Source organism: Oratosquilla oratoria, chromosome 21 (assembly GCF_046742065.1).
Source record: "Oratosquilla oratoria isolate Oo_2021 chromosome 21, ASM4674206v1, whole genome shotgun sequence".
In the NCBI taxonomy this organism is placed as follows: Eukaryota; Metazoa; Arthropoda; class Malacostraca; order Stomatopoda; family Squillidae; genus Oratosquilla; species Oratosquilla oratoria.
In genome coordinates this window covers 48,910,049-48,925,986 of record NC_134797.1, presented here as the reverse complement: position 1 = coordinate 48,925,986, position 15,938 = coordinate 48,910,049, and the positions used below count along the sequence as shown (strand labels likewise).

Genomic DNA, 15,938 nt, shown 5'->3' with positions numbered 1-15,938 from the left:
CCTCCTCATTTTTCACTCTACCCAGCATAGTAACCCCTTTCATACTTCTCAGGTACCTCATTTCAAACACATTCAAACTCATCCTCTCTCATGTTCCATGTTTCTGCCCCACACAGTGCTGTCACTACAATCACTCCTTCATACAATCTCCTCTTAGCATCCATTCCCAAATGTCTATTTCTCATTACACTTTTTAATCCACCAAAGCATTTACTTCTCTCAATCTACATTCTACCTCCACCTCCACTCCTTCCTTTCCCACCACATTTGCACCCAAGTATCTAAAACCATCCACTTCTTCCAGTCTCTCTCCCTTAATACTCACTTCCAATCTGCTGCCACTTTCTCCCCTTGTACATCTCATCACCTTACTTTTACCCACATTTATCTTTAACTTCCTCTTTTTGCACAACTTCCCAAACTCTGTTACTAACTTCCTCAATTCTTCCTCTGATCCTGCTACAAGCGCAGTGTTGTCCGCAAACAACAGCTGGCTTTATCTCCCATTTTCTCCATTTTCTTTAACGATCTCCAATCCCTGACCAACTACCCTTGCATTTACCTCTCACACCACCCCATAAAACAATAAAACCATAAAACAATAATCAAAATAATACCTGTAAACTACAAGGAAAAAGGGTAAATCCAAACATATCACACACCTACAAAAAATCTGTGGCTTAGCTCACAAAAGAAGACACTGTTCATCAAAGAAAACAGTAATTTTAGCAGTATCCTTCATTTTGAGCTTTTCTTTGTACATAGTAATTGCTGAGATAAAATTCTTTTTACTTATTTTTAATGTTAACAATTACTGATACTTCACTAATTACAACTATACTACATTGAAAAACTGAAAAACTGTACCCATGGAACACAGATCACAGCAGCACACCTGTAGTCCATCATTACCCTGGGCACACTAATGTATCTGATCAGGTTCTAAAAATGACAAGTGTTTATTGCCCGAGTAGAAATTTAACTTGTCAGCCAAGAGCATTCTTTTTAAGTGGAGATCAGTCTCCAGATATAAAAGAATGCTGTACAATTATGGTCTGTACAAATAGCACTAAAGTCCCTAAAACACTGGCTCCATGAAACTTGCAATGTCAATATCCTAGAAAGGCATATATATATATATATATATATATATATATATATATACATATACACACACATATATATACCCATACAGTATGTGTGTGAATTTCAATGACAAACTCTGGGAATATATCTCCCATTGAAAGACAACCCAACTATTCTAAAGAGAAATACAAAACCATGATGCTTTGAAAACAGCATGGTAGCACAGGTTAGTACACTTTGCAGCTAACCAAGTCCCAACATTCCATGATATTTTCCTCTGATTCAGTAAATCTTATGTGATTCTCCCTATGCTTCAGATTTTGGCTAAATCATAAGTAAAAGAGGAACATGTAGACAAGGAACAGGGAGGTACAATGTGTCAGTGTTTAGCTAGCTACAGTGTGTACTGACTTGGGCTGGAACATTGTTTTCAAAACATTATGTTTTTGCATTATGTTATGGAATAAATTGGGTTTGTTTTTTGAAAGGTATTCCTAAAGTTTGTCAGAGAAGTCCATATGTACTATACATACAATGGATATATATATATATATATATATATATATATATACATATATATATATATATATACTAATAGTATATACGGGCAGGAGATTTTCTCTAATACATACTTCATTAAAAGTGATGGCTAATTGTGTATTTATTTTCTTAAATGTATTTTCCATGTGCCTTACTATGGACTTAAGTTCTTTTGAAAGGGTCTTGAACCTGAAACTGCAATATAGCAATCATGACCACCTATAGTGAAGTCATAAACCTCCTTTCAAAGAAACATAAGTTCATAATAAGGTATTTGGAAAATACATTTAAGAAAATAATATATGCACAATTGGCTATCACTTTTAATGAAGTGTATATATATATATTTATATATATATATATATATATATATATATATATATATATATATGTGTGTGTGTGTGTGTAACTGAAGGCGGAGGAAATATACGAGGAATAATGGAAGAATTTTACTGCCTTAACGTTTCGACCCTTAGGGTTTTGATCACAAAGCTTTGTGATCAAGACCCTAAGGGTCGAAACGTTAAGGCAGTAAAATTCTTCCATTATTCCTCGTATATTTTCTCCGCCTTCAGTTACATTTGTCATAGTTTAAATCAATATACATATACATACATATATATATATATATATATATATATATATATATATATATATATATATAAATATATATAGTAACATTTTTGTGATCTGTTTCTGCCACTCTTTTCTTAAAAATAATCCAAGATATGTTCTGCTGCAAGAAAAAATCATAGTGTACACTTCTTTGAAAATGTACTTAATGCAGGTTAAAGGGCCTATTCATAATTATTGTGTAAGTTTATAGTAAAATATACACTGGTTATGCTTTACTTCTCATGACAAACTTATCAGTGGAGAAAAATAACCCTACCTGACTGTTAAAATGACGGTCCAAGCTGCTCTGTCTTATGACACCTTTCTCCCATATGTTAATCCTGTGGTTGGCTTGATACACATTAAAGCAGCCTGCCCTCCTCCTCCGTGTACACCACACTGCCTTGAGGAGCTTCATGATAAGCATGCCCCATCCTGTATCCATTGTACATATGTACACTTGGTACAAGATGCCTTCCCTTTTTCAATTATTTACTCCCCAGGATGAGCCTCCATGTCTTCATGTTCTCATATTTCCTGAGTCCATACTTGGTTATATTCTTCTCCAAGTTTTAGGCACTGCAAAAACTTTCTCTCCATGATTTTAAATGTGTTCATAAGGAGATATAAAGTCATAATGGTATATCACTTTAAGCAGTGAAGACATGATCTTCTACTTCGGAAATTCATTTTGCAGCACCTAGAGTCACCCCAGGTCTTGTCCTTTTCTTAACCTCTTCAATATAAGTCGAATACTTGAGTGCAGTATTAGACTACCTAATGTACAATGATTTCCTGATGGATCACAATACACATGTTATAAAATATATGTTACATACAGCTGTAATACAGACTCTATTTCACCCTGAATATTGATAACTGTAGAAAATGCGATCAAGGCTGTTCACAGAATACAAGTCACTCAGTTACAGCTATAAAATAAACATGAGGGGAAATCAAAAAGTTTGCTGAATATTGCCATTGCTTGAACCTGAACAGGTGAGGACAAGACAAAACATCTTAGCACATGTCACTGAAGCCTTAGCTTGCTGTCAGTTTTTTGCAATGCAGTGACTACAACAGTGTGGGGATTCTCTTAAACAAATTTACTTTTTTGAACCATGGAAATTGGCAGTTTTGAAATAAATGCAAACATTAAATTCTTGGTGAAACTTAAATGGAAGGGGATACAGTTTATTGGGGCTTTGCAGAGTTTATGGCGACACTGCTCCAAAGAAAACAACCATCTACAAGTGGATTCTGTGATTTTGAGAAGACAGGGAAGACCCAGAAGATCCTTGGACTGGTAGACTAAGAACATTGAAAAATGATGAAATGATTGATGCTGTTAGAAATTTAATTGAAGAGGATAACAAAAAAAAAATTAATCAAATAGCTTTGTCCCTGGAAATATTGTATGGCTTAGCAAATTCAATTTTGCATGACTTTCTATGGCTCAGCAAGCTTTCTGCACAATGGATACCGAAAGCAATGCACCCAAACCAGCTGATTCTTTGAGATGATCTTTCATTGGTGATTCTGAGCAAAACTTAAGGCTTATGAAGAGCTGTTTATGAGTCAAATTATTACAAGCAATGAAACCTGGATCTACTAGTATGATCCTGAAAGTAAACTGCAGTCCAAACAATGGCTTTCACATGGATCATCTAGACCAATGAAGTTCAAATCTGAAAGTCCAGTTCATAAGTGATGGCCACAGTGTTCTGGGATTCAGAAGGAGTGATACTTGTAGACTTCCTCGACAGAAAAAGAACTGTTAATGGACCTTACTATGCAAAAGTTTTAAAGAAACTGAGGGAGGAACTGATAAAAAAAAAAATGGTGATAAAATCTGCATGGTGAAATTCTCTTTCACCTTGACAATGCACCAGGACATTCTTTGAGAGTTGCAAAGGATATGATTTGAGAGTTCTGATGGGAAGTGTTACCTCACCCACCTTACAGTCCTGATATTACCCCATCAGAGTTATTCCTCTTTTAAAATATCAAGGAATCACTTAAAGGAGCTTGCTTTGAAAAGTTAGAAGCTAAAAATGCTGTAAAGACATAGTTATGAAAGAGGACTGGTGTGTTCTTCAGAGAAGCCTTCAGAAGAAGGGTGGAAACATTGTCTTCAGAAGTGTATATACCAAAGTCTCCCCCTTATAAGAGAGGTAGCTAAAGCAAAAGGCATGTACCCATTCCCACCCATTCCACTACCATCCACCAACTTTTCCTCTTTCTCTTTTTAGCTCCTCATGGATGACAGGTCATCACTGTATCCTGCCCACTGCTTTGGGTCAGAAACAATGCAGCAAGACACAGTACATCCACAGCAAGGCCACTTCATTTAATCAATGAGCCCCCTCTCCATTCCCTCATGTAGAAAAAGAGAAGATGGGGAGAAACCCACTCCCTACTCTTCCCTTATCCCCTGCCCCCTCCCATCCTTGCATCATAGTATCATCTATACACAGGCATTATCTACTCACTTCATTATCACCCATCTCTTTTACTAATCTTTTTTTCACTCATTCTTTCCATGTGTCCAAACCATCCCAATACACTTTCATCAGCCCTATCTGCCATCTCCATTTGCAACCCCGCTCACCTCCTCACCTCGTTTCTCACTCTATCCAACCTTGTGACCCCAAACATATATTCTCAGACATTTCATCTCAAATACATTTAAACTTTTCCTCCCTTCCTTTCTTTAATTCAAAGACTCTGCTCCATACAGTGCCATTAGCACACCCCTTCAAATAATATTTTTGTATCCATTCCCAGATGCCTATTTCTTGTGACACCTTTTAATCCCCCAAAGGCATTTACTTGGTTCTCCCAATCTACCTTCTCTCCTTTAAGAGTTACTTCCAACCCACTGCTACCCTCTCCCCTTGTACATCTCATCACCTTACTTTTACCCACATTTATCTCCAATTTTTTTTATTGCAAACCTTGCCAAACTCTGTCACTAATTGCCATAATCCCCCCCTCATGCCCTGTCACATGTACAAGCATGTCATATGCCCAATATTGAAGAAACAAAATATATACCAGTGACAGTGTCTTTGAATACTTTACGTGTTAAGATTTTTGCCAGAGCCAGATCCTTTTCTTATAAATTGTTTCATCTCCAATTGTATAATTCCATGACAGTTTCTTCCTGTTTTTGTCCATTTTCAAAACTGTATTTCTTTGCATTAAATTTCAACTACCATTTTTATTCCAAATTGACCATCTTCCAGGACTCATTTCTTCAAACATTACATCCATCTATCTTCTACACATTTTAACTATTCTGCTGGTCAAGGACAATGGTCTACAATTCAAGGATTCCTTCCTAGTTCCTCCTTTGCATATTGGTACCACATTTGCCTTTTTCCAACCCAGAGTATTGTCCTGTATGACTGTGGTGTAGTCTGTGAAGACTGATAGCGTAGTCTAAGGTAAGACTTGTTTTTTTGGATTAATCCTGTGTATGGCATGTTTGTGTAAGAACTGTTAAAGTTATGCATCCTTATTTGCAGTGCCACTGATACTTATTTCCAATGTGTTTTGGTTGTATTTGTTTTGTGCTGGGTGTTTTTGGCTATGAGTTTGGGTATGTTTGGTGTTGGTGAGTGGTGTATTCTAGGTGGATTCAAGACTGTCACTTGTTTCATAGAAGAGACGTGAATGCAAACATGATGGGTATTGTGTATCCAGCTTGTAGAAGATGAGAGGGAGAAGACACTGGTGTACTGCCCTCCTAAGCAGAAAAAGTTAGAATATGGAACAGGAGGTTGAACCATTGCCTTTAGAAATCAAAATTGATTTTCAATTTATACTTTTTCATTAAACTATTTCCTCATTTAGGCTTTTCCAGAAGTTGATCCATCTGTATGGAAAACTGTGTTGATATCCTTGAGGAACCTTTTTTTTCATAACCTTTCTAAAAGACCTTTGTCAGTTTTGCTCAATCCCTTCATTCATCTGAACACCACAATCACATCACCTTTTTCTTCTTCTAGTGGGAGGAGTTCCAGTTTTTCTAATATTTCCTTATAGTGTGCTAGGCTGGAGACCATTTTGGTTGCTAGCCTTTGTATTTTCTATCTTAATTACAGCCCTCTTTTTTTTTAGTGTGTGGACCACACAGTGCTCAATATTCTAATCTGTGATAGATCAGGTTCTCTATAAGTGTTTTCATCACCTCTCCATCCATATAGTGAAACACCACTCATATGTTTTTCAACAACTTCTATGTCTCACCAAATATTTTGTTAATATGCTTCTAAAGTGACAAATTATGTGCCCAACAACCTCAAATCCTCCTCTTTCTCTTTTGAAACAATCTTATTTCTCATTGGGTAAACAATTGAAGGTTTCTTTGTACTTTTAGCCCATTTCCTGTATTTTGCATTTCAATATCCCATACTTAGATCTTATCACAAATCCTGTCTAGATCTTCTATCAATACAGTCTTCTTCATTGTCCATTCTCTTCATGGTCCTTATCACTTTGAACCAGATTAAGGTAGCTTGCAATTTCTTTCACTGTGTTATCTATATATATATATAATGAAAATTTTGGGCACTACTTCTGATCCCTGTGACACTCCACTAATTACTTCCTTCCATCCTGACCTGTCCTTTAATACTATTCTCAAGCATCAGTCTTTTAGGAAGTCCCTTGTCCATTTCGAGAGGCTTCGTTCTCCAATACTTTTCAATTTCCTCAAAAGTATTTTGTAAGGCATCTTGGAAAAAACTAAGTTTATCCTTTGCTTCTCAATTTCCACATCATTCTCTCACATGATACTCTGGTGGAAATCTGTGTTGCTTACCCATTTATTTCTCTTTACCAAAATATCTATCAAAAAAGCTTATGCTTTGATACAGAAATTTTGGAAAAGAAATAAATGAGTAAGCCAACACATCTTATTTTCTTTTTATACTAATCTATTTTTCAGAGATATATTTTTGGTTTGGATTTTCTTTAATATGTGATGAGTGGCACTGGTAGTTTGGTGGATCTTCTGTATTTCCTTACCTTTATTGGTTCAATGCATTCATGTTTTCTTTTTTAATATTTCTGCATAATTTACACTATACATATATATACATATATATGTATATATATATATATATATATATATATATATATATATATATACTGTATATGTATATATATATATATACGTAAGTGGAGTAGGAAACAGGAGTCTTAGTCTTGAGTTTATTACTAACTAGTTTCGCAGGTATCCTTTTTCAAAGGAAAAGAAAAAGCATACCTGTGAAACTAGTCAGGAATAAACTCAAGACTAAGACTCCTGTGTTTCCTACTCCACTTACGTCAACCTGTCAGAATGTCTCAACATATACATATATATACATGAACTGCTTAGAGGTATGACAGCCATACTCAGAATTTTTATGGCTAGGAGTATGACACACTTCTCTGCCCACCTTAAATTAGAAATTCAAAATGGGTGAAGCTGATGAACCACTCCAGTAGAAATGTAAAGTTGATTCCAAATTTATTTTGAAGTTACAAAATGTAGTTAGAACTGACCCATTTCTTATAGTGGATATAGTGCAAGATTTATTTCTGATTTTCTTTATATCATTCTGATGATTGTAAATACTTGTATAGCGAGTTGTAACTTTCCAGTATCTGAGAAAATTGCCACTATGAAGCCTGTTTTGAAGGGGGCTCTTGATCACCAGGAGAATTGGCTTCTTATAGACCAGTTTCCAACTTGTCATTTTTATCAAAGGTACTTGAATATGTTATGCTTGACCAGTTACTTGAACAAGGTAAATGATATACCAGACTTCTAATCTGCTTACAGACAGCTGTACTCAACTGAAACTGCAGTCTGCTCTGTTGTAAATGTTCTATTTGAAATTTTAGATGATGGTAAATGTGCAGTTTTAATTTTACTAGATCTTAGTGCTGCTTTTGATACTGTGGTCCATGAAGTTCTTTTAGATGATTTGAAATCTATTGGAGCTGTAAATGACGGTTGGATATATTTGAAAAACTACTTAATGGATAGAAAATATTGTGTACAAATTGGTGACTCCTTTTCATCACTTGAGGTGTACCCCAGGGGAGTGTTTTAGGGCCACTTTTGTTTAGTACATATACAATGGGCTTATCAAGAGTCTTAGAAAGATTTGGTGTGAAGGTTAAACTGTTCACTGATGACAATTCTATTTATCAATATATAATATCAATGCTACAGCTGTTGTATTGAACAGTATTTTGCTGTCTGTTGGGGGAATGGATGGCGCTTAAGCAATTAAATGAAAATTGAAAAGAAAATTTGAAATATAATTATTTGAAGTAAAGCTAAAATTAGTTGTTTTTTTAGAAGTGCACACCTACGCGCTATAGCATTATAAAATTGTATATAATTTTGTAAATAATAACACATCAATGTAATAAGTATTTTTCTTGGCGGAAGTCAATATCAGAAAACGTTGCTCATCTTATGCAGACACGAATGTAATCGCGTCGACTCCTTCAGACGCCATCTTTGTTTTGATAGATTCGGAGGTCGAGGACGACAACAACAACCCTGATGACCTCTAGAATTACAGGTACCGCGTTACTAAATGAGGGCTAACTAGAATAGACGATTTCATCATACTTTAATTTCTTCGACCTCCGCCTCTACCAAACCAAAGACTGCGTCTCGAGCAACAGAAGCGGGTACGTTTGTGTGTGTATAGCTTTTAGCAACTATTTGTATAATTGATTTCCGCGAAGAATATCGCATATTACATTGATTTGTAATCTAGGTGATACTGATGGTATTTCAGTTAACACTAATCAGAAAGTACGTGATTTGGGTGTCTTAATTGATAACAATTTGTCTTTCAATGATCAAATAACTTGGTTAGAATTGCTGGTTACAATTTAAGAAATATTGCATTTATTAAGAAATATATTGATGTAAATTCTCAGAAAAATATTGTAATTAACTGTGTTGTTACTGGACTTGATTATTGTAATTCTATATACTGTAATTTACCAAATTTTCGACTTAAGATGTTACGTTTTTTTTTAAATACAGCTGCAAGATTAATTAAGGTTCTCTCTTGTCGTGATATAATTAATAATCCCACTTGTATTGATTTGCACTGGCTGCCGATAGAAGCTAGAATTAAGTATAAACTGTGTGATGACTCATCAAGTTCTACAAACTGGAAAACTATCTTATTTATGGAGTCTCTTGGACGTAGTCCACCCTACTGAGGAAGGCGTCGAGCTGACTCAAGTCTGACCCTATTTGAACCCCGAGTTGTATCATGTGTTGGTTTTCGCTCTTTTAAGTCAGCCTCCCCAAGATTTTATAATAGTCTTCCACTCGATCTGCGACGTATTGTCAGCATCCAAAGTTTCAAGGATAAACTCAAGATGTTCCTGTTCTCTGAATGTTACGATATGAAAGACCCAACCATCAGAGGAATACAGATTATAAAGTTGAAGTTGATCTTATTGATGTGAGGGTTCTGCGGAACACCACTAGTGGAGTAACCAGATGAAGAACTACAAGTAACAAGTACATATTTGTTCACATGTTGATAAATGAAGACGATAATATTGCCGTCGTTACGGTGGTTCCCATCAGATCTCAAATTTTGAAAAATTCCTGCCAATACCGCCCTCAACTTGTCAAAAGGTTTGTCCATTGACTGTATGAAGTAAAAATAAATCAACATATCTGAAGATAGACGGATACTTCGATTTTTGGTGGATAGAGGAAAATAAACATTGCTATGAGGTATATCTAATCTTCATAAAGTAATTGCTGTCATGTTTCGAGCCTTCAATCATCCAAAGCGACATCTGTTAACCAGCACATCAGTATTTACCAATACTTCTTCCTAGAATTCAATCACAATTAACATTTGCCGGCACTGGCGTTATCAAGTTATTTATTTTTGCGAATAAAAATTAAAGGTAGGATAATGGTTCAGATGGTGAAAAACCGCCATTCAAGTTATAGTGATCGAATGTGGCGGTTCCCACAGCAACGCAACGGTGAGGTTGTCATTTTATTTTACAAATATTGGAATAAAAATCTAAACTATATTGGTCTAAGATAGACTTTTGATCAAACAAGTTTGTCATTAAGTAAAATTTAATTTTTCAATAGACGACGACAATTCTCTTACAAAAATGAATTTCTCAATAAACGACGACAATTACTTTCCCAGCATAGGAACAATCACCTAAATTATCCACCTACAATTCTGCTATGCAATACCACTGTATTTACCTAACTGTAGGACTAATACACAAGAAAGGAGTTATACCCATGAGATATGTCTATCATTCTCCAGCTAAAATGTCTAGTTTTATAATCGGTCTTGGATTGCCTGGGCGATATTAGTTTCAAATTTGTCACAGGAATTAATGCATATGTAGAGAAAGCTACCCTCCCGCACCATGACAATTACCTACTGTCAGTTTTATGTTCCCTTTAATTAATGGCCTGGACACGACACCGTCTACCCTTTCCTCTCTTCCAATAACGTACTTTCAGTCTCCTTCATGTTTATTCTATCCTCTCCATAAATTTTATTTATAGACTAAATCTACGCCATTTCCCCCAGCTCAGCCGCTAAATGAGTTTATTTTGTTAGATGTATTAGTGCATATTAACTACATCACCCCACCCTCCCTTCTTCCCCCCAACGCTACACTTTACCTCACCTGTGTATGAAAAGCCCCGTAGGCTTAGCACCTGTCTTGTAATGGCTACACTATGACCACATTCGGGTTCAACATTGAAGTTCATTCTAAAACACGCACAGCATGTGTGTGATTCACCATGAACTTGGATCACGTGTTGGACTCGTGATCGACAGCTACTACCCTCCTATAAGAAAGCTCAAATATGACCGATCCATGGGTAATGCTGTGACCTCACACGCACGCACACAAGCAAGTCCCGCCCACAAGAGCTGGAGTAACGACGCGCATCGCAGCGATACTGACATTATTTCAGCCCTGGCGGGATTCGAACCCTGTGTGATTCACCATGGTCTTGGATCACGTGTTGGACTCGCGATCGACAGCTATTTCCCTCCCGGAAGAGAGTTCAGGGCTCATATATGACCGATCTATGGGTAATGCTGTGACTTTACACGCACACCCACCCACCTCCCCGCCCGAAATGGAGTAACGACCTGCAGCGCAGTGATATTGAAATTATTTCAGCCCTGGGCGGGATTCGAACCCGGACCGCCGTGTGTGTATGTGTGTCTACATGCTCTACACCATGTAGTGTAGTGTTGGTTCCATTTTTTTTCTGTTTCCTCTTCGTCTGTATATAGCCTTTTAAAAACCATGCCAATAATTTAGTGGTCTTACGTCTTAGTACCGTTTCGAAAGATTTAATTTCCACGAATTTGTGGCTTTAGTAATCTATGTTACTTGTATTCCTTGCACGCGGAAAAATGTCCCCATTTTACTTTTTTGCCGAATTAAGTCGTGATTTTTCTGTCGCTAAAATTCAAAAATTGGAACGACATTCCAACCAAAAAGTTTCCTTCACAGAAGACTTCCTTCGTTGCAATAAATTCCCCTTAATTTTCCATAATGCACAACATTTAAAACCTTAAAATGAAGGTTCTATTCTTACATGCTTTGCATAACTTATATATATATATATATATATATATATATATATATATATATATATATATATATATATATATATAATTTTTACACTACACTGTCGCCGACGTCATAGGCATCGTGCGCGTTCAAGTTTGGCTTTATTCTGTAATTTCCGGACAATATTTGACGATACAATTTCTACCCGAACATAAATTAGAATGATTTAATCTGACAGACCTTGAAAACTACTTAGCAACAGCGACATAACCGTATATCGATACCTACGTCTCAAATCACAGTTAAATTTATTTAATTATGTTGTGATTATTACAGCAGGGGATGATGTATTATAACTCGATACTAAATAAAGTTAGGAAATAAAAAAAAAACATGTCTGTGATGCACAAGGAAGGCCAGTGATCTTAACTGATACAATGGCTGAACAGTTACCGTGACGTGAAGATTATCGTTCGTGTCTCGTTGAAATTTGTTGGAGATTTTCTAAGAGCAAAGAATATCTGAACACTTTTATGAAATGTAAATATCACGCAGATTCCCGTTACAATTCAGTAAGTAAAACTGCTGCATGAACATGTTGACGTATATTCCTTTAACTTAATAAATACTTCTGGAGATGTATAATTATTTACGAAACCTTCACACTGCCCCATGACCTCCGAGTATGCAAAGTACCACTTCAGCTTCCTCATAATTTCGAAATCGACACTTCTTCTACCATCAGTTCAAGGAATGACACGAGTTAAAAGTTTCCTGGACAGAATTCTTCACGTACTGCGAATTCCTTCTCATCGCACAAAAGGTTGCGAAAATTTCAATCATAGCACACTGTAAGAATGTTTCTGCATTTTACGACAATATTTTGATTCATTAACTGATCTATAACACTACACACACGAAATAATTGTTTCGGCATAGCTTCACTGACTCCTCGTTTACAAGGTTAGTCTATACTGAAGGTTATCCCCTGGTCTGAGATTGAAGTTACCTGCTCGGTGTTGACCACGGCTTCCGCAATCCTTGTACGCTATCTTTATTTCATTGCATTCCACAAATTAGTTAACAAATGTTTTTGTTCCATTAACATAGTTTACTAATTAGAATAATGTTAAGAGTGACAAATCAAATTATTTCAAATTCGTGCTATAATGAATACCATCGTACGTCCGCCAGATGTTAGGAAATTTGGATACTTGCCAAAACCGTGCGCTCACTATCAATCCCAATCTTTCAGTCTCGCTGTTTATTTTCCATCCTCTCACTATGATATAAATTATCGCTCTTTAATGAAACTTTCAAATTATAAACATAATTTGAGGCGCTACACAGGCTACACTTCCAAGTTCGTTCAAAAGCTCTCTCAGTGAAAATTGTCGACTTTTGTTCTCTTATTTCAAATCGAAAGTGATTCATTTCCAGTTGCCTGAATATATATATCAAAGGCCCTTCCAACAAACCCATGTGAGGGTGATGGCTTAGTCAAGTCAGATGCCACTTCAAGCTCAAACGTCATTCAGGTTAGCTAACCAACCAACCTCTCCAATCTCAGCACCTGATGAGGTCGACGGGTCAGGCGATGCCTCGGGGCAAAGCGCTCCCACGGCGAGGCCCGACAGCATGAACAGGTAAATACCCTTCTCCCCAGCCAACCATGGTATGGCGACACCTCCCCCCCCCCCACACACACCCATTCAAAATCATCCACGCAGCAGCTGAAACATCCCCTCTGACAGCGCCATCCATTCATCCGTTCACCCTCTCCCTCCATCCACGCTAGTCTTTGATTCCACTGCTCAGCACGCCGTGCACGATCATTCAAATTTCCCTTCACCCGAAACGGTCACCTCATTTTTGGTCTTCCTCTCAAACCCACTCCACCCACTTCTGATTTCCACTGTATTTCACCCTAAAATCATACACACACATACACTAGTGGCGCAGTTGGTAGAGTTCCCGGCTGCCACTACGGCGGTCTGGGTTCAAATCCCGACCAGGGCTGAAATAATTTCAGTATCGCTGCGCTGCGGGTCATTACTTCAACTCTTATGGGCGGGGAGTTGAGGGGGTGCGTGTAAGGTCACAGCATTGCCCATAGATCGGTTATATATGAGATCTGAGCTCTCTTTCGGGGAAGGAAATAGCTGTCGACCACAAGTCCAACACGTGATCCAAGGCCATGGTGAATCACACTGAAATAATTTCAGTGTCGCTGCGCTGCGAATAGTTACCCCAGCTATCGTGGGCGAGGAGTTCGGTGTGAGCGTGCGTGTAAGGTCACAACATTACTCATAGATCGGTCATATATGAGCTCTGATCTCTCTTCCGTGAGGGAAAAAGCTGTCGATCACAAGTCCAACACGTGATCCAAGACAATGGTGAATCACACGACTCGGTGGCACGGTGGTAAAGTTCCCGGCTGCCACTACGGCGGTCTGAGTTCGAATCCTACCCAGGACTGAAGTGCGTGTGCGTGTAAGGTCGCATTACCCAAAGATCGGTCATATATGAGCTCTGAGCTCTTTTCCGGGAGGGAAATAGCTGTCGATCACGAGTCCAACACGTAATCCAAGAACATGGTGAACACACACTGTGAAATACAGAGACGGGATATCCCACGTGCGTAGCTCCCCTTCCCGTAAGATACAACTAGGTAAATACACCTAGGTAAATACAATACACACACGCACACAAGTTTACGGGCTACACAGGCACAAGGTCCTATATGGACCTTGCACAGGCACTGACTCAAACCCCTCAAAGTCGCGTTCGAATGTTGTCCGGCCAAAGCTTCTTCCAAGTCGAAATGAGGGTTCTCTTGGTGACCCCCTCCATACCTTGTCGATCATCTTGAGGCAGGCAATGCTGTGGGAGTGGTCTTTCCAAAACTTTCTGAGAGTGACATTGGTCCCCTCAGTCACCTCAAAACAACACTTGAAGAGGGTTTTAATGTAGAGCATCTTAAAGTTCGAAATGACCTGTTGGTCCGAGGGCTGGAGTAAAGGTGTGGTGTTGGGAGGCAGAAACTGAATCTTGATGAATTGAAATTTATCAAGGAGGTCATCTTCTAAACCTGGAGGATGGGCAGGAGCGTTGTCCTTATGAAGCAAGACATGAAGTGGTAGGTAAAATATATTTTCGAAATAGAAACGGGGATTTAGACCCTTTTGGACGATTCTACGACTCTTTAGTTCTATTAATTTTTTGTTAGAAATGCCTCGTTTTCGAGGTATGCCACCCCTCCCCATTCACAATTTCGGGAGCAAGAGCCTGTGGGCTAGAAATCGGGGGTTTTGGGTGGGGAAGTACAAGATGAGTGGACAATTCTAATCTAACCAACTAAGCCAAACCTAACCTAACATACCTAATCCTACAAATGCATAACCTAGCATTATAGCCATCGTGTTCAAACTAAAGGCTGGATTCGCGGCCCTGCAGGATAAACGTTGGTTAGCAGAAAAAGTCTAGTGACATTCATGGCTACATATAATTAACTAGAAAGAAAATAGGCATAACTCGATAACGCGCCATTAACTACGGAAATGCCATAGAAGAAAAAGTGTTAGAATAGTCCAAATTAATAGATGATCATGGTATTATAATTGAATTTCTTGCAGGTGTAATACTGAATATTTTTATGCCCTCATCAGCTGAGTTACTTGAAAACTACAAGATTTACTGGATTAAAAAAAATCAAGACTCCAAGGTCGAAGTAAAAAATCCATGATCTAGTAGAAGATTTCAAGCAGCGTCAATACTGGTCGAGATGCAGACAAGAACGAGCTTGCTACGAGTCACAAGGAGACAATCCTTGTGACTCGTGGCAAGCTAGTTAGAAAGGAATATTCGCGTCGAGAATGCGAATCACGAAACGTCGCTCATTAAGCGAGTTTTTTTTTTTTTTGCTCGTTACGCGAATCACTCGTTAAGCGAGGTTTGACTGTGTATGTGTGCGTGTGTACATAATGTTAGATATGTCTTATATATGAATATTGTTAACATATATCTTCAGTTTCTTTCCATCGGATCTCCTCATAAGTGTGGACTACAACGGTATTGCG

At 37.7% G+C, this 15,938-nt stretch overlaps 1 protein-coding gene across 8 annotated transcripts in view; it reads right to left on the bottom strand.

Moving 5' to 3' along the window:
• sif (guanine nucleotide exchange factor still life) overlaps positions 1-15,938 on the bottom strand; it is a 544,491-nt gene that overhangs the window by 154,317 nt on the left and 374,236 nt on the right. The window lies entirely within an intron of this gene.